Source organism: Poecilia reticulata, chromosome 5 (genome assembly GCF_904066995.2).
Source record: "Poecilia reticulata chromosome 5, P_reticulata-male-v2, whole genome shotgun sequence".
In the NCBI taxonomy this organism is placed as follows: domain Eukaryota; kingdom Metazoa; phylum Chordata; class Actinopteri; order Cyprinodontiformes; family Poeciliidae; genus Poecilia; species Poecilia reticulata.
The window spans coordinates 33,528,929-33,555,477 of record NC_088834.1 but is presented as its reverse complement, the minus strand read 5'-3'; positions in this window follow the sequence as shown (position 1 = coordinate 33,555,477).

The window sequence follows — 26,549 nt, the reverse complement described above, 5'->3', positions numbered from 1 at the left end:
GACACAGAATCAACACAGTTTTGCTATGTGTCGAAACGATACATGACGCCTCATCTACCCATCACTATTTATAGAGCTTTTTATCAGCAGAAACGTACTGGCGTATTTACCTCCATGTTTGATCGTGGGGTGAAGGAATAATTTAGAAAAGTGCGGCACACAAAAAAAATGGGATACAAAATTCCATGCGCATGCACATGACTGCGCACCTTTCCTTTATATATCCTAATTTACAGGAAATAGAGCGCAGCTGCTGGTCCGCCCTGTGACCACTCATAAATATGTAAATTAGTATAAATACCAGGAAGTCTGCCACAAGTGAATCAGTAACCATGGTGACGTCCTTGTTTGTAGCAGTATTAGTATTTATAATAATAATGTGTCATATTTAAAAGCTGTAATCAGGACACATAAGGTCACCTCACAAAAATAAAAATAATAAATTTTAAAGGAAAAAAAAATCAAAATAAAATAAATAAATAAAAACATGGTGAAAATGCGTGTTTGAACAATAGGGCGTTCAGCCGGGATTTAAAGACAGATAGCGTGTCACAGAATCTTTGAGTGGGGAATGTGGACATTTATTTTAAATAGTAGAATCATGTACATAAGTTGTACATTTGCAGAATAAAGATGGTTTCTGTCCAGAAAGGTGCATTCACAAAGCTGGCGGCTCGATGACTGCAGCTGGACCGGTACCGGTACTGCACAGCTCCTTCTTTAAGTTTTGCTCAGAGCTCCATGATGATCAGTCTGGATTAATCTAAACACTAATAAACCATCAACAGAAGATAAATAACATCTCTGATCAATCGCTCCCTCTAAATCAGTGTTTCTCAACCTTGTTTGGGCCAGCGCCCCCCCAGCCTTTATCCAGGTCCCTCACCGCCCCACACAAAACAATTTGTAGGCTACTTTGCACTGACCATTATTTTATCATTAGTATAACTATCACTATTGTCGATGTTTTGATTTTTATGCTTGTTTCTGTATTTATCATCAAAAATAATTTCCCAGAGAACAAAAAAGCCATAGAAATAGAAATTATTTTCACAGGTGTCTACGAAAAAATGCAACGAACATTCAAGTTAAAATTTGTAGGCCTAACAGCAGCCAATCAGAGTGGAACAAATATTCTTATTTTGTGCCATTTTATAGTTTTAAAATATGACACAAAAAGAGCAGATAAAAGATGTTCAACATGTCAGTTTAAACTTTGAGCTATTTGCAAAATGACTGATCTCTGCAACATTAAAACATGGATAGAACTGTAACTACATTAATCATAACTCTTCTTCTCTTCAGTGTTTCTGTGGGTTTCTGGTGGGGCAGCTCTGTGCTGCCTTCAGGAGAATGGGACATCAGAGTATCATCCATAAAACTTCACCCACATGGCATTTATTGTGCAGACCAGAGTTTTCAGTGGAAAAACAAAACTTCCAGATCCTTTTAATGCCATACAAATATGAGACAGAAACATGGATTATATCTTTATATAGACCTGTCTATTGATTATAGATTAATAGTTTTACTGGACAGAAATTACAAAGAACAAATCTGGTTCTTAATCAAATCCTAATGAGTCAAATTGAAAGTGTCATGGAGTCATCAGCCTCATGACATTAACACTGACATGAAAAATAATATTGAAGAAATAAATATATCAAATCTAATTAAAAACATAAATAAGTGATTAGTTCTTTACTGTTATGGTTTGTAAGATATATTTATTCTCAGTACTAGATGTGGTCTCAACAAACCCATGACATTTCAACAATATTATTTTACCTTTTATCTGGACATAGTGTCTGTTTATTCTTGCCATACAGTCTCTGTATTAATTATTGCTCGAAAGGTCTTGCCATATCAGTTTATTCCTCTGTGTTTACTTTAGTTACGTGATTTATTCTTGCGTTTTGTTCTTCATTCATTTCCATTTAGTTTCCTTTGATTAGTATTATACTCTCTTGGTTTATTGCTATGTCCACTTTAGTTTCTTTCCTGTTGCTAGATTTATTTTATCGTTTATTGACCATCAGTAATCTTCACTCATCACCTGCTGTGTCGCCTAATTGTCAAGTGTTTCACATCATGTGATGATTTTTTCACTGTTCAGCGTCGGATTCTCTGTTTTTATGCCATAATTCACATCTAGTACGTCGCTCCATTTATGTCCCGCTTCGCCTGTTTCAGAGTTTTGCGCAATGTGAACGTCTTTTTTTTTTTTAAGCCCCTAAGGTGCAGGGCGGTCGGGAAGCATATCGATGGGGAAAAGGCAGACTGACATAAACCTTTTAAAACAACGGGAACAATTTCTGCATTCTTATTATTGAAATTTAAAAGTGCTGTGTTGTTCTATCACCCCCGTTTCATACCGGACCACTTACAGCACCGTGTTAACGCTATAAAATGAACGCTCTCTATCGTGGTATCACCCATGGAGGGATTTCTTTATTCCTTTATTTCAATGGGTTCATTTTTCAAAGGGATACACAGTGAGGGTATCGTGATTTTAGCTACCAGTAGCAGGAGAACGGAGCTGCGCCAAGAAGCTAACAGAAGCCAACAAACACTGAATAGAAGAAGAGCTGCCATCAATACAGTTGCAGCCAAGCATGATTTAATGTTACACAATACAGTTTTACCAAGTTGCTCAAAGTCTAAACTGGCATTGTTGTGCATTTAAGGTGTAAAGTTTACCTTCGACCAAACGCCCCCCAAAGGCAACCCTAGCGCCCCCCTTTTGTAAAAATGTCCACCAGCGCCCCCTGCTGTCCTCTGAACGCCCCCTGGGGGGCGGTACCGCCCACGTTCCATCCATCTATCCATCCATCCATTTTCTTCCGCTTATCCGGGGTCGGGCCGCATGGGCAGCAGCTTCAGAAGGGAGGCCCAGACTTCCCTCTCCCCAGCCACTTCTTCCAGCTCCTCCGGGGGAATCCCAAGGCGTTCCCAGGCCAGCCGAGAGACATAGTCCCTCCAGCATGTCCTGGGTCTTCCCCGAGGCCTCCTCCCGGTGGGACGTGCCCGGAACATCTCACCAGGGAGGCGTCCAGGAGGCATCCTTACCAGATGCCTGAGCCTCAACTGGCTCCTCTCGACGTGGAGGAGCAGCGGCTCTACTCTGAGTCCTTCCTGGATGACCGAGCTTCTCACCCTATCCCTAAGGGAGAGCCCAGACACACTGGGGAGGAAACCCATTTCGGCCGCTTGTATCTGTGATCTCGTTCTTTCGGTCATGACCCAAAGCTCATGACCATAGATGAGGGTAGGAACGTAGATCAACCGGTAAATCGAGAGCTTCGCTTTTTGGCTCAGCTCTCTCTTCACCACTATGGACCGGTACAGCACCCGCTTCACGGCAGATGCTGCCCCAATCCGCCTGTCGACCTCCCGCTCCCTTCTTCCCTCATTCGTGAACAAGATCCCCAGATACTTAAACTCCTCCACTTGAGGCAGGACGACCCCCCTGACCCGGAGAAGGCACTCTACCCTTTGAGGCACTGAGGGCCGGGATGAGGCACTGAGCCTCATCCCGGCCGCTTCACACTCGGCCGCAAACCGCTCCAGTGAGAGCTGCAGATCACGATCTGATGAAGCCAACAGGACCACATCATCTGCAAAAAGCAGAGATGCGATCCTAAGGCCACCAAAACGGATCCCCTCAACACCTCGGCTGCGCCTAGAAATGCTGTCCATGGAGGTAATGAACAGAATCGGTGACAAAGGGCAGCCTTGGCGGAGTCCAACTCTCACCGGAAACGATCCGACTTACCATTTTATTTTTGTTGTTGAAATTAGATTCCCAAAAATACATTTTCTTAAAGAATTACTTATTTTTTATAAATTGTATTAATTTAAAGATTTATTTAAAAAGTCCTCATTTCCATAACCCATCATAAAATTGTATTTGTTAGAACTAGGATCTTCATAGAGCCTTGAAACAAAATCTAAAACAATATTTTGCCACATATGATATATCATAATATATTATGATATATTTTTTGTATCACATTTGATACGGCAGGCTTTTCTTAGAACTTTTGGCTCTCCACAATGTGAGTTTTAGACGCAAAACTGACTACATTCAGTTATTTAGACCAAGAAGCATCAAACCCAATGTTATTTTCATGATTTTTTTTTATTGTTTAAATGTAAACAATGAAACTGAACCACTTTTTTTCTCAGACAATAACATAACCAGCCCCAGCTCCAGACGAGTTTAACAGGGGGGCATCAGCTTATTTTGGGGGGGCAAAATGAATACATAGCAATAATAATATTACTCAAGTAAAGGAAAAAGGTACAGTCAGTGCAGTAAAACTACTCATGAGTACCTTTTTTCCAAAAGTTACTCAATGTAACAAGTGCACACTTTTGAACATATTCAACATCAGTAGCCTACAAGCTAAGTTAACAAGCTGGTGTTGTATTTCTATTAGCTTGTCATCATTTAGCTAACATTACCTGCATCCACCAGCTTTACTCAACTCAGTCAGTTAGTTTGGAGGAAAAACTGTTTAAAGTTCTTTGCGTTTTGCTGGTTTGCTGCCATAATTCTAACACACACCTGTGCAGCTCTGTACAACAACAACATGTCTCCTTCGCTGCCGCACAGGCATAAACCCAGCACGAGCGTAGTAGCGTTCATGTTGTGTATTAAATGTATCAATTTTATTTTTGTGAGGTGACCTTCTGTGCCCTGAAAGCACCTTTTAAATAAAATATATACCGTATTTTCCGCACTATAAGGCGCACCGGATTATAAGGCGCACCTTCAATGAATGGCCTATTTTAAAACTTTTTTCATATATAAGGCGCATGGAATAGACGCTAGTTACCACCCATCCCGATTTGTTCCGTTCTCTACAAATATGGATGTATAATAATAAAGAAATGGTCCCCGAGTACTTTATATAGTAGTCTGCTCCAGTCATTTTTTCACTCACGTTGTTGGTGTTGCAAAATTGTGCCCAACTGCTTTCTGGGTAACACAGACCAGCCGATACGCTGCCGTATGTATATGTATATGTATATGTATAGGGGCTGGTCCCTTGGTAACCCTAGTCGAAGCTCCCGGATGAATGTCTAAAGCCACTTTGTTGACATAAAGAATGTCAACAAAACAATCCGACTTGGGTCGGCGAGGAGAGCCTTCCGCGACTGGGCCGGGGCGTGGCTGGACGATGGTCACCCTTCTCCGTTCGCGCACAGCATGTTGGTGGAGATGCCTGCAGACGACCTGATTCTAGACGGTTGGTAGGTACATACATAGACATAATATGAATAATATAATATGAATATTATGTCTATGGGTAGATAGGTCAGTCAAACTTTTATTAACAAACCAGCATTCAGACAACTATCCCAGCATGCACCACGCACTTCTTCTTCTACGGGGAAAATTAAGTCGGCAGCTGCTTACCGTAGTTGCTAGACCTGTTGTGGCTCAATATTGGTCCATATATAAGGCTCACTGTCGGCTTTTTAGGAAATTGAAGGTTTTTAGGTGCACCTTATAGTGCGGAAAATACGGTAATTATTATTATAGATACTTCTTCTGCTTCAAACAAGGACGTTGCCATGGTTATTGCTTCACATGATGGCAGATTTCCGAGTATTTATACTAATTTACACATGTATTTAAGGGTGGCAACTGTGCTGTATTTCCCGCGTGCGCACGTTTTTATAGATCCCGATTTTTTTGTGCGCCATACTTTTTAAAATTTGTCCACACGCCAAGTTTTAGTGTGAAAACTATGCACTCTTTATGCATGAGGCCTCTGGAACCTCATGCATGAAGAGTGCGAAGCCATATTTTACGCACAAGTTGAAATGTATAAAAATTTACTTTGGGTGAAAGTGTGCGTAAATATATGGACACTCTTCGCTGGCTTGAAAATGTGCGGCAGCCACATAAACTTTTTCTGTGAACGTTATCAAACTACAAAGCGTCAAAACTCACCTAAATACACTGAAACCTGACGACATTCAGTGTTTTTTAGACCAAGAAGCATCAAACCCGATGTTTTTTTCATGATTTTATCTTTTTATTGCTTAAAAGTAAATGATGAAACTGGACCGCATTTACCCCCAAACAATAAAATAACACCAACACAAAATAAAGAAACTAAAAATAAAAAGAATAACCTCACTCAAATGTAAATATTAGTTTTCCTCAGTTTTTTTCTCATAAAGATGTAACGCGTAGGTCTGTGCGCCGATGCGTATGAAATGCATCTATGGGGTGTCGAGAAAAGTCGAGCTCATCCCACTTCCCCATGCTGGAGATTTTAGTTTAATAGTAATAATAAATAAAATTACCTTAGAATTAATTACACAGGTGACATCAAGACCCAACAATAGAGTCAGACTGTAATAAAATGAATCTGGTTGTGTGTGTTGTTATTGTGTCCTGCAAACTTTGCTTTAATTCTACTTTTTTCTATTTAATCATAAAAACTCAAAGTCAGGCAGAAAGAGAGTCATGAAACAGGAAAAGCTGGTTTCCTGAAGAAAGAGGAAGTTTCTTTCTTGCATCAGGCTAAAAATAGTTCAGACCATTCCTTATTTTAAAGCATTAAAGGTTTTTAAAGAATAAAATCTAAACGTTTTGAGAGATTGGATAAAACCCACAGTAAAATACTTAAAATAATGACTTATAATTATGCCAATAATTAATATTGGTTTAACCAGTGGTTGATGTTGGTTTGATTATAAGAATATTTACACTTACTCTCACACTTGTGGAAGTACTTAAAGGTGAAACAAGTAACTGTAACATGGTATCAGATAATTAGAATAATGGGTTATTCTTGGTTTCTTGTCAGAAGTGTCTGTAAGAACTCACATTATGATTATAATAAGAGTAACTAATAAGTTATGGTTATTATAACATTATAAATGAATGTTAAATCAGAGAAACTAAAAGGTTATAAATGTGATTTTGACATTGAACTTGAAAAGGTGTAAAATGTTGTAACTGTAATTAAAGGTCACTGATGTTGTGTCAGAGGTAGATGGTAGGTGAAAGGTCAGGGGGAAAGAGGAACTGATAGGAGAGCGGAGGTGACTAAGGCCTTATTGCTAAACTTCAACTTGCCTAAGAAAAGGTTGGGCAGGAAACAGAGGTAGGAGGAACTGTTGAGCAACTTGGGGACATTAGAACAGACATCAGGTCATGAGGTCTCCAAGGTGATGGATATGAGATCATCTGTCCAAGCAGTCAGCCAATGAGAGGCACAGCAACAAAGCTAGTCAATGTAAACGCACCAAAAGGGTGGATAAACCCTTTATAAGGTGGGTGCAAAAGAGGAATCGTTGGTTGGATCCTTCAGGCAGCTTCGAGCCAAGACGGAGATGGACAAAGAACTCTGCAGCTGAAGAAGAGCCGGGGCCACAGAACCGAAGACTGTTCTGCACATGGGGACCAACCCGTTAGCCCCGCAACATGTGGCTTCAAATCGCACTTCTCTCAACAGCTGGGTTTAGACCCCCAAAGACAAAGACCAAGGCAAAGATGAAGATAAAGACAAAGGCAAAGAACAAAGGCAAAGAGGAAGAACTGGTGTGTTCCTTCCGTGGGACCAGAAAGATCGTGAGACGAGGAGAAGGGAGCTACAGAGCTGCAAGACAAGAAGCTGAGGACCGCTACGCGCATGAGGAAGTCACCCTGATGCCCGAGACCTGCTGCTCTAAGTCAGTACTCTTCCTGTACTGGGAACCTCCTGCTGCTGCAGCACCTTCTTCATCATCAGGCCAGTTCTGGGGTTCAAAATGCCAAACTCTGTCCGTCTCTCTCAAAGTTTCCCTTTTTTAGTTCTCAGTGTCAGCATTAGGGAAAGATAGGCTAGATTATTGATTTTACTTATTTGATTATTTCTGCTACTGAATTAAGCTGTACTGACCCTTGCAAAATTGCCTTACTAATAAAATAATTAGCATTTAAGAAAATCTAAAAGATGTTGTGGACATTCAATTAATGAGTCACCTTAAAGTTCTTTGATGGTTGTGAAATAGCTATGAAGTTTGATTCTGGGAGGAAAAAGTAGAAATGTTTTATAGGTTGCTTTTAGCCAAAACTAAAACACCCTTGGGACTCGCCCGAGTCACTAAAACCAACCTGGTTCAGTAACAAGTGCAAGTTGTAATAAAGAGAAAGAGCGACCGTTAACAGGTGAAGCTGTGAAGCTAGCTGGTTGCAGGCTGCTCAATCTGGCTAATTCAAAAAAGGGTGGGACATCTGGAGGGGGAGGTCGTTAGAAACCAGGCTAGTCTTTCTCGATGCCAGCTTAAACAGAGTTTACTCAGTTCTGAACAGGGTAAAATCCCATCAGATTTAGAAAACTCAAATTACCCGTTAGATGGAGAGCTGGCTGCACATCTCCCTCCTCTGAGAAGAGGAAGTAGAGAGAGAGAGAAGGGGGGGGAGGTGTTGCGCAACAACAGGGGTAATTTCATTCTCACTATAAAAAAAAACAGGTTTGGATCAGCAGATTAACTCCAAACCGATTTGATTATTTTTAAAGTGATTAAGGTGTGTAGACAATCCCTTATGCACGTAGCTGTGCAAAAATGTGGAGCGTTTTGGCTCTAATGGAGAACATTGCTAATGGAAGGATTTAGAGTAACGGTTCTCAACGTGAGCGGTACCGCCCCTCAGGGGCGTTCAGAGGACGGCAGGGGTCGCTGGCGGACATTTTTACAAAAGCGGGGCGCTGGGATGCCTTTTGAATTTCAATAATCAAAATGCAGAAATTGTTTACAATGTTTTAAAAGGTTTATGTTAGTCTGCCTTTTCCCCATTGATATGCTTCCCGACTGCCCTACAAGGTAAAAAAAAAAAAAAACGACACGCACATTGTGCAAAACTCTGAAACAGGAGAAGCGGGACATAAAACGGCGCGACGAACTAGATGTGAATTATGGCATAAAAACAGAATCTGATGCCGAACAGTGAAAAATCAACACATGATGTGAAACACATGACGATTAGGCGGCGCAGCAGGTGATGAGTGAAGATTAGCGTCAATAAACGATAAAATAAATCTAGCAAGAGGACAGAAACTAAAGTGGACATAGCAATAAACCAAGAGAGGATAATACTAATCAAAGGAAACTGAATGGAAATTAACAAAGAACAAAATGAAAGATTAAACTAAGAAACTAAAGTAAATACAGAGGAATAAACTGGTATGGCAAGACCTTTTGAGCAATAATTAATACAGAGACTGTATGGCAAGAATAAACACACTATTTCCAGATAAAAGGTAAAATAATATTGTTGAAATGTCATGGGTTTGTTGAGACCACATGTAGTACTGAGAATAAATATATTTTACAGACCATAACAGTAAAGAACTGATCACTTATTTATGTTTTTAATTAGATTTGATATATTTATTTCTTCAATATTATTTTTCATGTCAGTGTTAATGTCATGAGGCTGATGACTCCATGACACTTTCAGTTTGACTCATTAGGATTTGATTAAGAACCAGATTTGTTCTTTGTAATTTCTATTGTTGAGACGCTTTACCAGGTCGAGAAAGAGTCACACGCTGTTAGACAAAGGCCCATAGTAAAAAGTTACATGTTTGATTCTGTGAGACACAAAGGTCCATTTCTCACGAAAAAGAAACGTTTTCCCAGGCCACAGAGACATGGTGTGATTTCAGGGAGTGTCTTCAGTCCATATAATCAGCTGCCCTCCTCTTTCTCCTCAGACGCTACAGACTTTTTTAGAAACTTTTCTCGGATGTAATGGTTAAAGCGTCTCCTTTCAGCGCTGAAAGTGAATAAAATAAGTAAAGTCTGAATGCTTTTCTTGGCTGATTTTATGCTCCGTGTGTCAATACAAATTATGATTCATCGATCGGGATTTCCATTCCCAACAGTTGGTAGCAGAGGATGGTTTTGTGTTGACACATGAGCGGAGATTGGACTGGCCGTTCAGGCACAGGCTTTCCGGAACAGTACTCTGGTGTGGGGCCCACATGAAAGGTAAGGACATTTGTTCCTTAATATACACCACTTCTGTTCAAATTGCGTTTACATGTTTAACTGTTCATAGGAGTATAGACAAGAAAAAGTAGATTTAGGTGTGAAGAAACAGTATTTTTAGGTGTGAAGAACTAAAGTAGTTTTTAGGTGTGAAGAACTAAAGTAGTTTTTAGGTGTGAAGATTTAGGTGTTAAGGTTGATTGGCTTGCAGTGGGAACTGGCCGTCCCCAGCCTTTCCTGGATGCGGGAAAGGTTAAGGCTAGGTTTTGTCGGTTTTATCCTCGGGGAGTACTGCCCTCGGAAAAGAACGCGTTAGCCAGTCTGAGACTTACTCAAGAAACACAAAAGTGTTGAGAGGGTCCACCATAGGATAAGAATGAGATAAGGTTGATCGCGATCTGATCCTCTGTAGAGTAATAAGAGTTAAGAGGACAAAAATAGGAGCTGAAAAGCGTGGATCCATTTCTGTGTATCTGTCAGCTGTGTGTGTATCTGTCAGCTGTGTGTGTGTCTGTCAGCTGTGTGTGTATCTGTCAGCTGTGTGTGTGTCTGTCAGCTGTGTGTGTATCTGTCAGCTGTGTGTGTGTCTGTCAGCTGTGTGTGTGTCTGTCAGCTGTGTGTGTATCTGTCAGCTGTGTGTGTGTCTGTCAGCTGTGTGTGTGTCTGTCAGCTGTGTGTGTATCTGTCAGCTGTGTGTGTGTCTGTCAGCTGTGTGTGTATCTGTCAGCTGTGTGTGTGTCTGTCAGCTGTGTGTGTGTCTGTCAGCTGTGTGTGTATCTGTCAGCTGTGTGTGTGTCTGTCAGCTGTGTGTGTATCTGTCAGCTGTGTGTGTAAGCTTCTGCCACTGTGCAGACGTTATGTGTTTAAATGAACTCTTTTCTGTTTATTGCAATGTGTTTTAAAACCATGGTCAACATTGGGAAATTATAATCTGTGGGAGGTTTCTGATCTGCTGGGTTTGATTTTCTGCTGTGTTTGATTTCCTCACCGCCGTGCGAGGAAAACTGCAAAAAAAAAAAGAGAAAAGAGAGAAGAAGTGATTTTTGAGCCTAAATTTTGAGCCTAAACAGATGGAGGGTGAACTTGAAAAGGAAAAAATACGATCCAAAGTGGGGCATCAGGTCATAGATTACACTCTGAGAGCAAATAGAAGCATTAATAACTTATTTGGCAGAGCATGATGAATATCAAAATAAGGGAAAAAGAGAAAAACAAAATAAAAAGGATAGAATACCTGGTGCAGATGAAAGGAGGCGACCTGTTAAACAGACAGCCTTCGGGGTAATACTGGCTGGAAGGAATAAATGACGCTAAGGGAAAACTGATTGGAACTAAACTAATCTGGCACAATTCACTATTTTCACATGTGGTAAAATTAACTATATGAAAGATGAATGAAATTACAAAACAGGTAAAATTATAAACAAAATAAAGTGACATCTAATGTGTTGAAGTTTTTGAAACTCAGCTTAGCTGTAGACAGGTTTAAATTTAAACTTAATGAAACTTGAAAAATTGAGGTTTATAGCAACTTTAACTTTATCATGGACTAAACAATATTTTCTCTCTTATTATCAAAAACAGGATTTCTTTTCATTTGAAACTTGGACACCTTAAAATACATAAAGAGGGAACTGAATTGGTAAATAAATATGAGTATGTGTTTGATTCAAAGGGTGATTATGAAACAGCTCTAGATTCAATTACATTGGTTGCAACATATTCTTGTCTCAAAGACAATTAATGATTCTAAATCTAAATAATTCGGTTACCTCACTTCAAAGTGGGAAATAATATGTTTGAAAAGGAGTAATCACATTTCAGCTTTGGTTTAAAACCAGATAGCATTTATTACGAGACTGTTTCATTTAGTTTGACGTGTTTTATTTTCTTTTCATTTTTATCAATATGATTGTTGTTTTTATATTCTAATAACAAAACAAACTAACTTACTAACTAACTAACTGCTGCTTTCGAAAAACACATGCGTGTCTTGGTAGAAAGGCACAAATTGGATATGATGAAACTTCTAAAGTGGATATGATTGATTATGTAAAAACAAACTGATTGGACAACAATGGGCTCACAACACTTGTGTGCCTTAAATTTTGATTGAATTGATGCATAAATTCAAGTCCAACAGAACATTTGATTTGAAACGCAATGACATCTTACAGTACTGCACAATATTTGTCTACATTTTTTGCTCCTCTGCCACAAAAGAAAAATCTGATCAATTTTTCTTTTGTCAGTTCAAAATAAACATTGACACGGCCTTTTAGGAAAGCAATCCAAATTCTGATCTGAACTCTTTAAAATAATAAAACTTTTGGCCTTTGCAGTACAGTTTCAGTTGGACATTTTAGAAATATGTACAGAAAAAGAATCTCTGAAAAATATTTCTGAGAACAATAGAAATGTTGTCAGAAATGTTTGTTTTCTATTTACATACGAAAACAAAAGGGGGAAATGGTAAAAGATAAACATAAAACTTAATAAACATAAAACATTTCTGATAAAACTTTACATTTAGAACATCTGATAGTCTACTTTCAATTCTAGATAGATGATTTGAAAAACTTGTGAAATCCTGTAAAATTTTTGTTTTGGAGAAAAGTAAATGCAAAATCGCTTTCAAATTTTTAAATTATATCAACAGGGGGTGGAGAAGAAATAGACTAATTCCTAGTTGGTTTAAAGATACGGTTAATTATGAATGTATTCATTTGACATTGGTATATTGTGAGTTGATTTAATGAGCTCTTATACTGGGCTTTCCTGCATGACTGAAATACAGAGTTATAGAGAAGCTCTTACTAAATTAACAATTGGTTATATAAAATTGAATAGCTTCAATCAATATCTATGCCATGTTTATTTTCAGATTGATGAGTTTCCTGCATCACCTCTAATTTTAATTGTATAAAGTTACAGTTGGATTTAATTGTTATAATTGAAAACATTTTGGTTAAAAGTACTTTAAATTCTACGGAGACCCTAAAGGGACATGGAGAAAAATTCTGACAAAATATGAACAATTTTTTAATTCTAAAAAGAAAACAATACATAAATACAACACTCAGCAGTTTTGAAAAATATCAGGATAATGGTAATATTTTCATTAATGGAATAAAGAATAACTGATTACAGTTTTCTTTTGACCTAAATTATTAAGGAAATTTAACTGGTTGTCTTAAAGTGTGGCAATATCACAAGGATGCTTTTGTGTTAAATTGTACAATATTGAATTAATTATTTTACATATGCATTTGAATAACCAATAGATGAAAAGTGTATGAAGCTGGAAATACTAAATTTTGTCAAAAATGTTTAATAATTTCTTAGTTTGATTTTTGAAAGGAGTTGGTTCCACAACCGGTTAATTCTGAAACATCTGAGGGTGAATCATCTTAATGCATTTCTATTTTATCTTTTGAGCTCAGACTGAGGCAGTGGACGTTATCTGAGCCGCTCCAGTGACCCTGAGCCTGGCTGAAACAAAAGAAAAGAAACAAAAAAAGAGGCAACTCTTCATCTACATCACAAGCTACAGAAAAGACAGTTAATTTATAATTATGTGAGCAAAAAGGGGCACACACTTTTATTTTCTTAATTTACTTTGTTTTTACTCTAGCAGTTCTGCTTCCTGTGGTCTGACGGGGACCATGGGGGCCGGGTTTTGCGGGTTCAGGGCCATGCGAGGAGAAAAGGCATCAGCCCTCTGCTGTTCTTAGCCACGCTGACTTGGACATTTGCACTTTCTACACCTATGAACTGTACCAACTTCTACTGGACTGCTGTTTGAGGGCAAAGACCTATTGGACGATTCCTACAGCTTCTACAGAGGTCAGTGAGGTTGGATTTTTCCTGTTGTCACATGAGGACGAATTGCAGCTTGCAGGATCTCGCATTGGATGTTTGACTGTGATCTCTGAGGACACACCTGGCTACAGGACGAGACCCAGGCGTGATTTATGACCGTCTCCTATGGCAGAAAAGACCACCGGATTCTGCCCGACGTGATACGGAGGTTTGAAAACAATGACATGCTGTATCTCTCCGTCCCTCCCTCGCTTTCTCAAGGGGGGGGACAAACACTTTGTCCAGATTTTTCTGCACAGCGGGACTGAATGCTGCCCTGAACAGCTTCTGATGGGGCAAATGGAACATCACATGTAAAGTCATCCTGAGACTCAGAGGCTCCTGCTTGTCTGTTGCCATGGTTGGTCCTGGGTTCTACGTCTCTGGTCATGTGGTTTGGACTCCGGGGCCCCTGGGATTCCACTCAGTCTACAGGTTGGAGACAAAATGGCTGCCAACAAAACTTGGTAGTTTTTAATGTTTTTTCTTGAATTTTCGAGTTGTGTGATGCCACTTTTTCTCACCTTAGTTTAATTTACAGCACATTCATGGTCTACTGTCTTTGCATTCTGACCTCTGCTATATGACCCCCAGGATAAGTTTAACGGTACAAGTGAAGGCTTGATGCAGCAGAGTGTTAGGACTCTCTGCAGGTTACAGAAATATTTTGTTTGCCTGAATGATTATAACTCTGATTGTCCAACATCTGGCTAATGTGTTTTTCTCCTCCAGCATGACAACGATTGAAAAAGGATAAAAGTACAGTAAAAAATGTTAATTTCCTGATTTACAAAAGCACAACCAGCCACACTTCAAATACAAAAAAGAATAGTCTAAAATCTATTTGGCTCAAATTACAGTGGCTACAAATATGAGGACTAGTATTTCAAGTTTTGATTTAAGTTTATTTGAATCCATTTCAAATCTTAGGAAAATTACTCTTCAGAAAATTACTGAACCAAATGATGGGTTTACTGCACATATTGTCAATCAAATATTCAATTCTTTCACTGAGGTGTAAACACCCTGTTTAAATTAAACCCAACTGTTATAGTTAGCAATGAAAGAAATGTGGGCTAAATGATTTGAGTGGGTTTCTTAGGAGTTTCTGTACCGAAACATTAAACAGTGTTTCAATACAGAAACTGGGAGATGCATGGAATGAATCTAATCTACAAATTGTGAGTTAATCTGATCTATTGAGAAATGTTTCAGTTTTGGGCTTCAGCAAAATATAAGAGGTTAAATCAAAATTCACAAATGTTTTAACTATTCGAATGAGTTTCCAAAGTAATACTGAATATTCTGAATTGAATACATTAAAATTAACAATGATGTCATGTTTCAAATAGATTTCTACAAAATAGAGTTGTTTAAAACAGGGAATAAATTGTTTGCTTCTCTCTGGCTATAATTCAAAATAATTTGTTTAACCAAGTCATGCAGAAAGGTCTAACCTGAAAATTATATAATTTAATAAATCTAGTTGTATCAAATTTCTCCCCAAAACTGCCAAAAACATTGATAAATATGATAAACGCTACAAAAGAGGGTAATTCAGTTAAATAAATATTTTATAGAAGGGTTTCGAAAGAACCAATTTTTCAAAAGGTAAAAGTGTTGAACTTTTGGGATTTAAAACCATAAAGTCACTTTAATATGGAGTGACAGGGTTAACTTTATTCTTGTAAAAAAAAAAAAAACAAGCAAAAAAAAACAAAAAAACAGGCTAATTACATGAGGTTTTAAAATGAGAAGAAAAATGCGAAGATTCAAAGTAAATTGGTCTAAATTGGGATTTACAAATGAGCAATTATGGGACTGCTTAAAGCAGGTCAAACAGATTGACAGAATTAAGATAATGATCTAGTGCAATATGTAACTATTGATTCAAGGTCTGTCTAAAATGTCTAAACATTTCTCATAATCATAATTTACAGTTTTTGGTTTGAGACAAAACAGGGTTATTTTTTATGACATGAATGGAATATATTACAAAGGATCTTAAATTAACACGTATCATTAACTTTTCACACTATTGACAATATGTTACAAGCCTTTAGTATAGCGGGTTACTTCTTATTAAATGAGGACTATTTGATTGAACTTGATTAAAATAACAAAAGTAAAACATTTATATATGGTTTAAATTTTCTGGTAAAGTTTCTATTAGGGATAATTCACATTTCAAATGATATTTCTTTGATAAAACATTACAGTGGGCAGTTTTGCACATTCATTTTATAATCTGATCTTTACATGATTTTTTGTTTGGTTTTTGATTTTGTCTGATCCTGTGAATATCCAACACTTAAAACAAGCAAAGCTATTTTTGAAGGTTAAAATATGTTACTTAATGTAAGCATTTCTTTAACTATTATTAAGAGGAGAACTTAAATAACAAATGTCATGGATTTATTGATGCTCTATTGGCTTAGTATATATATTTTAAAAAGAACTACCTGATCTTCAGCCTTTTAAAAAAAAGAGAAGAAAGAAAAAACATGATGATGCACAATCTGAAAGAATCGTCCTCCTTGCTCTCCTCATCACCTGTGGATGCTGCTGCTCCCTGCCTGAGGTCCTTGGCTGTTCAGTGCATCACCTCCAACATAGAGAAGAGCAGCGGTACCAATAGAACCCCACCTGCCTATCAGATGGTTTCCCAGAACCAAAAGACGACCGTGGAGCTGCAGCTTTCCAGAGTTTAAGGGCAGTACTAGTATCTAGTGACAAAAATATATGCTTTCCTTCACTTTAATTTTCTTTATATAATCCATTGATTTCCTTTTATGTTGTGTTTTTTGTGTTGCAGAATGAAGTCCAATCCTTTCTGGGTGTGCCGGGATGTGAGACTGTGGGCGCCTTCCACGATTGGTGGACCAGTTTACAGCTGAAACGCCACTGAAGCCTTGCTGGCCTGTCAGGGTTTCCCATCGAGCTGCGCCGGCTCAACATCTGGACACGCAGAAACTGATTTGACGTTGATAGGTCTCGCTATGGAGAGACTGATATGATTAAACTTTATTACTATTACATTTTACTTAGAAAGCATTTTTACTTGTTTCCTCATCATAGTTCATTCATACCAGTTTATTTTGACTGTGCTGCCTTGATCCTGATTTATTGGTTTGCTGTTTAGTGTTAGTTGTATGTTCTGTGCCTTTCCATTTTCATTACTTCTAAGCTTTTCTTACCATTTCATTTCATTTAACATCGCATCCTTTCTGTGGTTCATTAACTTTTAAATATTACCTTAAAATTTCAAAGTTTGGTTTATCAACATACTACTAGATCGCTTTACGCATTATTCCTTATTGCTACATTGACATTAAAGGACAGTATCTTAGCATTTCTAATTTTACATTTTATTAACGTTTCAGTAATATCTGCCTTTTATTCATTTTACCTTTTATTAAATTTGGTTCCTGTTTTAGTTCTTAAATTTTAAAACATATATTAATCTAACATTTTATTGACTTTTTGCATGTTACCTAACACTTTATTGATTTTCCATTTTAGTAACTCTTACTCATTTACATTTTATTCATTTGAAAATATTAACCCAACACTTTATCTCTTTTGGCATTTTATTAAGTTTTGAAATACTGTCCTGACCCTTCATTCAATTTGCATTGTAGTGCATTCTAACAATTCCCTCAATATAACTTTTAACCATTTCATGTGTCATTAAATTTAACATTCATCTCTTTTAACTTTTATTACTAAAGAAAAAACAGAAAACATTTTCGGATTTTGCTTTTCTACAGTTCTTTAACCTTCTATGGCATAGTGTTGACCTGAGCTAATACCAACCAAAAACAAACAAATCTGGTTTTAAAATAAATAAATCAAAAATGAAATTAAATAATTTACGGTCCAAAATTAAGATTGATATGTAATTGAAGATGACGAAGCTCTGACAAAACTGCAAAAAAATATTTTCTCCCACCACAAAAAAAAAAAAAACAGTCATGCCATGGTGGGTTGACCTATGTTCCTCCAAATTTAACACTCTAATATCCTTTAACAATTTTCTTTCTTTACATGTTCTTTATTAGCTTGTAAGGGGGACATTGTGATTGCGATCCACCGCCTAAGAGGCATAGGGGTGCCTTGTCCGTTTTTACCCCCAAAATTGACATGAAATGAAATGAATGAAAGACAACATCAATACTTGAAATGAAGCTATGTATATCAACATCTGCAAAAGCCTCGGGGGATGTTTTCCGGAAGGGACAGTGTCTACTCTAGGGTTTGTCTTCCCTTTTTTGGGCTCTTTTAGAGCCCAACAGGGGGAATGTTGAGACGCTTTACCAGGTCGAGAAAGAGTCACACGCTGTTAGACAAAGGCCCATAGTAAAAAGTTACATGTTTGATTCTGTGAGACACCAAGGTCCATTTCTCACGAAAAAGAAACGTTTTCCCAGGCCACAGAGACATGGTGTGATTTCAGGGAGTGTCTTCAGTCCATATAATCAGCTGCCCTCCTCTTTCTCCTCAGACGCTACAGACTTTTTTAGAAACTTTTCTCGGATGTGATGGTTAAAGCGTCTCCTTTCAGCGCTGAAAGTGAATAAAATAAGTAAAGTCTGAATGCTTTTCTTGGCTGATTTTATGCTCCGTGTGTCAATACAAATTATGATTCATCGATCGGGATTTCCATTCCCAACACTATCCAGTAAAACTATTAATCTATAATCAATAGACAGATCTATATAAAGATATAATCCATGTTTCTGTCTCATTTGTATGGCATTAAAATGACCTGGAACTTTTGTTTTTCCACTGAAAGCTCTGGTTTGCACAATAAATGCCATGTGGGTGAAATTTTATGGCTGATACTCTGATGTCCCATTCTCCTGAAGGCAGCACAGAGCTGCACCACCAGAAACTGACAAACACTGAAGGAAGAAGAGTTATGATTAATGTAGTTACAGTTCTATCCATGTTTTAATGTTGCAGAGATCAGTCGTTTTGCAAATAGTTCAAAGTTTAAACTGACATGTTGAACATCTTTTATCTGCTCTTTTTGTGGAATATTTAACAACTAGAAAATGGCACAAAATAAGAATATTTGTTCCACTCTGATTGGCTGCTGTTAGGCCTACCAATTTTAACTTGAATGTTCGTTGCATTTTTTCGTAGACGCCTGTGAAAATAATTTCTATTCCCATGACTTTTTTGTTCTCTGGGAAATTATTTTTGATGATAAATAAACAAGCATAAAAATCAAAACATCTACAATAGTGATAGTAATATTAATAATAAAATAATAGTGGGGCGGTGAGGGACCTGGATAAAGGCTGGGGGGCGCTGGCCCAAAAAAGGTTGAGAAACACTGTCTTACATAATATCTGAAAATGGATTGGGTACTTTCTTAAACAACATTACATCACAATTATCATTTTTTTATTCTTTGCAATTTTAACAAAAATAGTAAAAGATTATTAAGGCACCCAAAAAGACATACTTTTTAGGTACTTAAAATGTATGCCTACATATTACATTAAACACACTAAAGGTGCCTAAAAGACATATTTCTGCATATGTATTAATTAGTTTTATTTTGTAATCAGGTTGCTGCGTGTTGCAGACTTCTGCCCAGGTCCCTCTTGAAAATGAGATTTTTATCTCAATGGGGTTCACCCGGTTGAATAAAGAAGTTTTTAAAAAGCATACTTTATTAGCCTAAAATTTACACTGAGATGTAATTTAAAAAATAGGGAAATTAATAATTTAAAGTAGTAAGTGAATTTAAAAAAAATCTATTTTGAGCATATATTTAAAAATATACACAAAATATATTCTAAATATATTTTAAATATACTTGAGCAAGTGTATATTTACACTTTGGCAAATATATATTTTGTTCACTTAAAATATACTTTTATTTAATATATTAAAAGTGGGGCTGCACAGTGGCGCAGTTGGTAGAGCTGTTGCCTTGCAGGAAGAAGGCTCTAGGCTTGATTCCCGGCCCCGGCCCCCCTGCATGGAGCCTGCATCTTCTCCCTGTACATGCATGGGTTTTCTCTGGGTACTCTGGTTTCCTCCTACAGTCCAAAAACATGACTGTCAGGTTAGTAGGCCTCTTCAGATGGTCCCTAGGTGTGAGTGTGTGTGTGCATGGTTGTTTGTCCTGTTTGTCTCTGTGTTGCCCTGCAACAGACTGGCAACCTGTCCAGGGTGACCCCACCTCTCACCCAAAACATTGGCTGGAGATACCAGCAACCCCACCAAGGGACAAGGTGTAAAGAAAATGGATAGATGGATATTAAAAGTGTATTTTGGTACAATTATGTTTAAGTGTGTTTAAAGTTCTAATTTCAAAATTGGTACAAGTATACTTTTAGTATACGTCATATATTTATAGGTAGTACACTTAATAATTAGTATACATAAAGTGTACGTGCAGAGGGGAGGCTGGGGGTGCTTGAGCACCTGCCCCTTTTGCTCCTTGCCCCCCAAGTGCCCGTTTGGTCAGTTTATTATTACTTTTTTTTGGTATTATTATTTCCTAAGCCCTCTTCTGACACATAATAACATGTGCTAAAATTAAAATTTTTTTGTTGGGGGTTTTTTGTACAACATAATAAGCCGATCTTATTGTTACCTATGACCTTTTGCCCGTGACGCATGACGCAGTTGCCTCTCACGCAGTGAGATGAGGCGGCTAACTGGAGCTCAACGTAGCAAATATTTCAGATTACAGAACAGTTTGAAAAAATTTTTATGAATTTAAAAAAAAAACGTTTTTGGTGAATAAAGTGTAGACTTGCTACTTGTCAGATGATGGAAAACAAAGTATCGTTTCTGCTTCAGCACGGAGTCGCGGTTTAAGCAGAGACCCAGATAGCACACGATGTTAAATCAACGTTGAAAAATAGTTAGAATCGTTGATTTTTGGTTGAAGTCAACAAATGACGGTGGATCAACCATCAAACAATCATCCAATCAAACTGTTGAAACTGTGTCATTGAATCAATGTTGTTTTGTGGTTGAAATCTGATGACTGAAATGCCGAGGTCTGATTAATGGTTGATTTTTGGTTGAAGTCGACAAATGATGGTGGATCAACTATAAAACACACTCTAAAAAGAAAATAGTTGAACCAACTTAATTGAATTGCTTCTGTAGGTAGCAAGCAATTCAATTAAGTTTAACCAATTCAACATATTATAATCATCCAACTCAATTTGTCCCTCGCAGGAGAGAACTGGAATTGAACCGTCAACCTTCCAACTACAAGACAACTGCTCTACCCACAGAGCACGGTGGCTTACCGGGGAATCTGTCCCTGGTTAGCTTGAGTCAATGTGTCAGACGAGGGATACAAATGTATCAAACTTAATTATTTCAAGTAAAGTCAAAGTGAATCCAGTGTGTTTCAGCACTGGTCCCCCAAGCCCTGCAAGTTTTAGGCATTTCCCTAATTCGGCACACATGATTTTAATTGATGTCTGATTAACGGGGTTTTGCTGAAATGAAAACATGCAGGTCAGTTTGCCTTAAGGACAAGGTTTGGGGAAGAACTCGTGACCTAAATGTTCAATCAATGTAAGCTGTTTTTCACACCCCTCTACACACACCCTTTTCCCCCCACCACCCACCCCTCACCTGGCCCATCTACCCTCAATCTCCTCCCCCTTTCCACTCTCTTCCCCTCCTCCTTGGGCTCTGGGTGAAACAATTTTAAGTTTAGGTGAGGGTTTTAAATTTTCACATTTTATTTTGTTACATATTTTTTTGGCTCTAGTGGCCTTTATTTGATAGTTAATGGACAAGAAAGGGGGAAGACATGCAGCAAAGGTTGCCAAGGCCAGGAATCGAATCTGCGACAGCTGCGTCAGGGACTAGACCGGGGGTGGGCAACTCCAGGCCTTGAGGGCCGGTCTCCTGCAACTTTTAGATGTGTCTCTACTTCAACACACCTGAGTCAAATAATAAGGTCGTTAGCAGGAATCTGGAGAACCTGCCTGCACTGAAGAGGTGATTCAGTATTGGATCCAGGTGTGTTCTACCAGGGAGACATCTAAGAGTTGCAGGACACCAGCCCTCGAGGACCAGGATTAGCCCACCCCTGGACTAAGGCCTCCATATGTGCAATCTGTGCAGTTTGTTGCTCCCCTCATCACCCCCTACTCCCTCCCAAAACTCCCCACACCCACTTGCTCCTCCCAGCCTTCCCCTCTTCACCCCCTCTCATCCTTTCTTCCCTCCCCCCATCCTTGCGCTCTGGGTCAGAACATTTTATTACTAAGTGGGGCTCAATCATGTTTCAAATTAGGCACTACATGTTGAGAACAGTGGGTTGTGATTCCTTTATGTAAATGTTCTTACTTGTCTTTAAATATTATTACTGACTGTGCATAATGTGTTAACACAAAAACATCTACAAGTCTCTTGTACAGTCCGACTCCCCCTTTTTACACTAGTGGTTTGCCCCAATCAAACAGCCATTTTGCTGCTGGTTTGTTTGCAACCAGCTTCTGAATTGAATTCTCCTCTGAGCAGTTTTAAGGTAAGTTTTCCAATATTACTTTGATCTTAAATGTGTTTATTGAAAATTAAGGGCATTTTGTGCGTTTTGTGCCCAGAGTAATCCTGGTTATTTTGGGATTCCCCAAAATAACCAGGGATTCCCAGGGATTCCCCAAAAACAGATTTTTAATAATTGAGGTCATGTCTCATTTTGTATTATTTTCATCCTGCCCACCACTCCAGGCCTAAGTATGAAATCCTGCGAGATTTTGTGAGATTTGAGTTTTTAGAATAGGACGGGGCCTGTTGTTTGGTCTGGGAGAGCATGTGGTGGACAAGGAAGTGTAAGGCTGGCTGCTCCAGGTGGGCTTTAAATTGTTGTGATAGTACATCACTTGTTTTTCATTTGTTATTATGACGTGCTTAGATGTGTCTCTGTTCCAGAACAACTGAGTTAGATGATTGCATGACCGTCTGCAGCCATCAAGAAGTGCAGAAGGTTGTTAATCATCCACAGTTTAAATCCAGGTGAGGCAGAAAGGAAACACTTAAAACATGTAAGGCACTAAACCTGCTAATGACTGATTCAGTCTGTTGATTCTTGGATTGGTAACTGGTTAAACTGAACTGGACTATTATTACTGGTCTGGATTTCTTTATCAGCACGTGGACATTTTGTAATTAATTTAATAAACTTATTTGGAAATATTTGTAGTTGAAGATTAAACCAGCTATTTGATGGAAGTTTATTCTGTATAAATTATAAATAATTTTTCCAACTACAGTATAAATCACCTTTCGCTCTATTTATCTGTCTGGTGTGTTAAATAAACCCTGATCCTCCGAGTTTTATCTTTAGGTTTTCTGATAAACGGCCTTTATTTTAAATATTGATTTCCTAATTTTAACATGAATGCAGCATCATAAATCCAGCACTAGACTGCTGCTTCATAAGTAAATGTAGTTGTATATGTAAACATTAAGATAAATGTTAATGAAAGATTAAGATAAAAATTAACAGTGAGTGTACATGGGGAACTATATGGTTTGTATTTGTTCTCAGACTTGTAACCAGTACACTGTTTAATCTTTCAATGTCTTTCAGAACTTTTCAAATGTTTATCATATTTCTAACCGGCACCTTCCTCACTTTTATTTTTGTGTTTCAGCCGTTGCTCTGCAGTTTGACCAAAAGCTGACACTTGAGGACTGCAGTAAAACTGTCAAGAAGTGGCTTCATTACACGCCAGAATGAGAGGAAGACATCACAAGGAACCAAAGTGACGCCAACCAGAGTCAAACTGGGGTTACCACAACTTGTACCGTTTCTCTGGTTCATACAGTACAAAGCTTAACCTCATGGACTCTGTTCTTCTGTGGACAATAGAATGTTATTCTGAGGGTCAAAAATGAGTCAAATATGTTTAAAGATTTGTCCCTCTTTTCTTAAATAAAATGTTATATCAAACCTATGTTATTTTTAAACTTTTGTAGTTTACCCATGATTTGCCAATAATAGTGTTTAACACCAGTGAAAAAACTTAGTGGTATGTTATGTAGACCTATCAGACCTAAAAATGTACATAAATCCTTAGCTTTCATTCAATATGAAATCAACCCAAATCTGCATGTAGATCCACATAATGGTTATAATGGTTGAATCGACATTGATTCCTGACTGATTCAATGGAGAATCAACACAAATATGCATGCAGATCCACAGTCAAATGAGTGTTGAATCAACATTGAATTAATGTAAAATAAACAAATATGTGTGCAGAACCACATTCAGATGAAGGTCGAATCAATGTTGATTCCTAACTGATTCAATGCAATATCAACACAAATATGCATGTAAATTGACATACAAATGATGGTTGGATCAACATTGATATGTCAGTTATGGTTGAAACCCTAAAGTTGATTCAACATTCAAGTCACCGACCACTTTCAATGTTGTTTCAATGTCAGCGTTCAACGTTGATTCAATGTTTCTGGCTGACATTGATTCAATGTTTACATCATTCTGTGCTATTTGGGGAGGTAATGAAATACAACAGACACTGACAGGCCTCTGCGTCTGCCTTTCTCTGAAGAACTACTGAGTGGGAGGAGACAGTGAGGTGAGGAGAAACTGTTCTTATCTATCGAGCCAGTATTTCTATCATACAGACATTAGGCTGTTGTTGTGCTATTAGCTAGCTGCTAGCTGCTAGCTAGCGACTTTGCTAGCAAAGCAAGATGACTGAAAAGCTTCTTAACTGTATTGTTAATGATATCAGTCATTCTTCAGTATCGCTTATGCAATGGGGCACATCGCCCGTCCAAAACCTGTCATCTCTATAATGGATATATGTCCGATCTTCTAATTTCCTTTGCTGCATAATGTACATTGCATTTATTCTAACATTAGGTAAATGTATCTTGAAGGAGAATAACACTTAAATAAAAGTCCAACAAGGATATTCATTTAGAATTAAAAATATGATAGATATAATGTATGTAATAAAAGTGTGTCATTAATGAAAGGGAAAAAACTCAACCCAGACTTTAAATTTAGGGTCTGGTTTGCAGAGTATGCAGTTAAATTTGTTTCCCAATTATTCAATGAAAAAAATATATACTAACCTCAGTTAAGTAAAATAAAATTGTCATCAAAACTTTTGGAATTGTAATGATTTCTCTTTTTAAACATAAGGTTTTGTTTAAAAAACTTTTTTTAAATTAAATAACTCATTTTTGTCTTGTGAACTTAAAAAGTTATTTGCCAAACATAAACATTTATTTGCACACATCAGACATGTTTTGTTGCAATTTTAGACCCCGCCCATGACGTCATGTGAGAATCACAAGCAAAACTATGAGTCACAAACAAAAACTTAGAATAACAAGAAAAGATTTCTGACATGCGCAAATAAGTTTGTTTTGCAAATAATTTTTGCACTTCATGAGACAAAAATGTGTGATTTTAATTTTACAAAAAGTTTTTTTTAGGCAAAACTCAGTAGGCTTTTCTCATGGTGACATGCATTAACAATTCAAGTTGTGCTTTTGTTTTTGTCTTTTTTCTGCAGTTCCACGTTAAAGTTTGATGCAGCTCTGCTGTCCTGAATGGACCGTCTTCATCTCCACTGCAGCAAACAGGCAGCTCTTTTTATAGATTACAGTCACTAAAAGGTTGCATTGTGCCCTTGTTTATATTTTAATAGTGTAATTCTGTAAAGACAAAATATGTTTGGTGGTCCAGCTCTGATTTATATATCTTGCTAAATTGCAGGTTTGAATATTGCAATACTTTCCTATAACAAAATAGACCTGCAGAAAGAAATTACTAATAAAATATCCTACATATGCATAGTTGTATGCTCTATATAGAGATTTTCCTTAGCTTTGATTGTATATGTCACAATTATGTAATTTATCATTATTTATTAAACTCTGAAAGCTGAGTGGCTTTGTTAATATTCTGTCCTAGAATGCGGTTAGATATGCTTTTTTTTTTTAGCACCTTCCCCTTTAGTGGTCTCTGCACAGTCCTGATTACGATATTATGTTTGCAGGCTTGATATTTATTTTGCGATCATTAATAAGCCTCTCATGAAAACAGAAGGTGTTGATTAGTTCATTTTAAACTCCTGCTCTGCTAGTTATTTTGGTAATAAAACCGAAACGCACAGAATTGCACAACACCTTGTAGAAACAATAATCACTGAGATTATTATTGCTGTTGGGTCATTAATTTGAACATGTTATGTTGATTTTTGTTGTTGTTGTTCTTTAATAAAGTTACGAACATTTTAAGCGAGCCAGAGGAGGACATGCTGCTCTCAGCCTCCTGGCTGCGTTCAGTTTATCACCTGATGCCGAGATTGACTCAAAACCTTCCGCGATCGACATATTGCACCGCTGCTCTAGCAAAGCACGAAGAGTTGAGAAACAATATGAAATGAGAAAAAAGTTATTCATTAACTGATTAAGTCATGTTTTAGATTGTTCTTGAAAAACTAATCACTCACGGCTGCACAGTGAACCTGTTGATTCTTTACAGCAGACAGCCACTCCCCTCTCTTGCGTACCCCTGCTAAATATTTTAGGGGTACACAGTACCCTGCCATACCCCCTGCCCGGGGTGAAAGTAATTTTGTTGTCATAGTACCCCCAAGAATTTAAAACTACTTTCACCCCTGGGTACTGCGTACCCC